A 2,681-nucleotide genomic window follows, 5' to 3' on the forward strand; every position below is an offset into this window, starting at 1 on the left:
CCCGAGGTGGGAGCCGGCGTAGACCGCGGGTGCGGCTGCCCGGGGCGGGGGCTGCTGCGGGCTGCAGGCTGTGCTCCGCACGGCTCCACAGCACCCTTCGGGTCCCGCGGACCCCGTCTACCCAGGGCCTGTTCTTCCGACGGTGGGTACGCAAGAGGTGAAGACAAAACCACAGGAGCACGGTTGTGGCATCTGCTTTTCTTCCATCCTTCAGGCCGCAGGGCCGGGGAGAGTCCCAGACAAGACCCCCTGGATGGGGTGGGGAGGCGCACCAAGCTTGGGTGCAGCCGGTGTGGACGTGAGAGTTTGTGGCAGGAGAGGGCATGCTGGGACGCTCCTGAGTGGCACCGCCAGGCCGTGTGGTCCGTGCACAAGCCGCGGGGCTCAGGGGTGCCAGCCAGGGCTCCCATGTCGCCGCCCCCCTCCCCCCCAGCTACCCTGCTCCTGGCCTCCCAGCGCCTGCCATTTCCAAACCTCTAGCTTTTGCCATCCAGTGCATGTAAAGGGAAAGCACGATGTTTTCATCTGTGTTTCCGGGATGACTCGTGGGTCCAATGTGGCTTTATTTACTCGATGCCTCTTTGGATCTTTCTGTCAACTGACCGTTGGATGCTTCGTCCTCTGTTGTGGTTGTCGCCTTCTGGTTGCTGCAAGACTCCTTCTGAATTGCCAGCCCAGGACGGCACGACACCTTCCTCCAGAGCTTCCTCCGCTCCTCCTGTGCTCTGTGCTTGTGTCCGTGGTGCACGCTGAAGAGAAACCCGTATCTTCTATGTCCTCGAGCACACGTTCTCTGTGTGTGTGTACGCGCCTCGTGGTTTTCCATTCAGACGTTTTAAGAAGTCCTTCCCGACCTTTGAGGTCACAGGGGTAGTCTCCTGAGTTCTCCACCCTGAACTTGAGCCCCACCCTTCGATAGCCGAGGTGCACCTTTGCACCCAGGGCAGGCAGGGACCCAGTGTCACTGTTTCCCAGGTGAGTCCATTTTAATCCATTTACTTACACTTTAATTTCTTGATTTATTCCTAGGGGCAGAGTTTTTTCCTTCTAATGAGGCAGTTATTTTTCTCTGGAAGAAGACTGGGGCCGTTGGCACAGAAAACCTGAGCTCTCCCTGCAGGTAGGTGCAATTTCTTGTGAAAATACAGTGTCTGCTGGTGACTGAGTGGTAGCACAATGAATTAGGTAAAAAATTGATTTCTGGCTTGGTGGTTGGAAGGAATCATTAAACTTGACATTTTGTGCTGTTTGAAGTTAGAGCCTCTTTAAGAACAAGAAATAATTCCAATTTACTTCCTATCTGATGTCCTGGAAGGGGGGCTCCCTGTCCTATACACAAAGCATAATGAGAACGAGACATCCCCAACTCTAGTGCAAAAGCTTCATGTTATCATAGTAACAATTGGGGGTGTTGAGTTGCCTCCTTTGTGTGTTTGTCTTGGGTGACTTTACCACTCTCCGTAAAAACACTGATTTCTATTTTTTTTCTCTTTGTCTTTTTTTTTTCTGTTGGACTCACACACCCACCTCCCCGCTTTTCTGTCTCCAAATTTGTAGTTAATTATGAAAAATGGAGAAATTTGAGTAAGCAAACATCTAAGTTGACTTTTCCCTTTTATTTTACTGCATTTAATTAAAGTATGACGCATAGACAGAGAAATATGCAAACCGTGAGTGTGGAGCTCAGTGAATTTCACAAAGTCAGTGGGTCATATGGTCAGCTCCCCGGTCAGCAGAAAGAGACCCCTGGCATTCCAGAAGCTGTCCAGCCCCTGCCAGGAATTAGCCCTGCCAAGGGGAGCGCTGGCCTTCCTGTCGGCCCCAAAGATTAGTGCCGCCTGGTTGGTTGAACTTTTCTCAGTGGAGTCATGGAGGGTGTACCTTGGTGGACCGGGCTCCTTTTGCTTCGTCCTTTCATGGAACTGGCCCGTGTTGTGCTGTGGTCTGCCTGCGTGGCTGGGTGGCCGTCCTTCCGTGGATATACCGCGGCTTATTCACCTGTTCCATTGTGACTAGTGTGGGTTTGTTTCCTGTTGGGGGCAATCGGGCTCAGGGGCCACGGAGAAGCCGCTGGAAGAGGGCACGAGCGCGTCAGCCAGCCAGACGTCCCGCGTGCACACACGGTTCACACCCACCAGCCGCGTGTGCGCTGGACTCTCCACCTCTTTGCGAGCGTCGGTTGCGTCTCTTCATTTTGTCACTCTGCCGGGGGTCTCGTTGTGTTTGGGTTTGCATTTCTCTGATGACTAATGAAGTTGAGCACTTCTTTGTGTTTTTGGCCTTTTGCATAAACTTTATTTTGAAGTTCCTATTTTTCCAGTTATATTGGTTGGTCTGTCATTTTCTTATTGACCTCGGTCAGGTGTTGTGTGTGTATTTATATCCAATATCAATCCTTTGTGTATTGCAAATACGTCCCTTCATCCTGTGGCCTCTATTTTCTCTTAAAGGTATCTTTTTGTGACTAGACAGACCTAATTTCAATGTAGTTCAAGTTACTATCTTTTTTCCTTTACGGTGAGTGCTCTGTGCATCCTGTTGAAGAAGCACTTGCCTGTCCCAACAACATGAAGCTATTCTCCCAGGTCTTCCCTATCATCTGGCCTATCCTTTTTGGATCTACGATCCTTCTAGAATTGACTTTTGAGCAGGTGTTGCCGGAAGTCGGCATCCACTTCATC

At 51.2% G+C, this 2,681-nt stretch overlaps 1 long non-coding RNA gene across 1 annotated transcript; it reads left to right on the forward strand.

Moving 5' to 3' along the window:
* The first annotated feature begins 385 nt into the window (after positions 1-385).
* On the forward strand, positions 386-2,311 carry LOC103660930. Its single transcript, XR_567945.2, has 3 exons — positions 386-803; positions 1,030-1,120; positions 1,558-2,311. It is a non-coding gene; the product is annotated as an uncharacterized LOC103660930 (long non-coding RNA).
* The last annotated feature ends 370 nt before the right edge of the window (positions 2,312-2,681 follow it).

Source organism: Ursus maritimus, unplaced genomic scaffold (genome assembly GCF_017311325.1).
Source record: "Ursus maritimus isolate PB19 unplaced genomic scaffold, ASM1731132v1 scaffold_3, whole genome shotgun sequence".
In the NCBI taxonomy this organism is placed as follows: domain Eukaryota; kingdom Metazoa; phylum Chordata; class Mammalia; order Carnivora; family Ursidae; genus Ursus; species Ursus maritimus.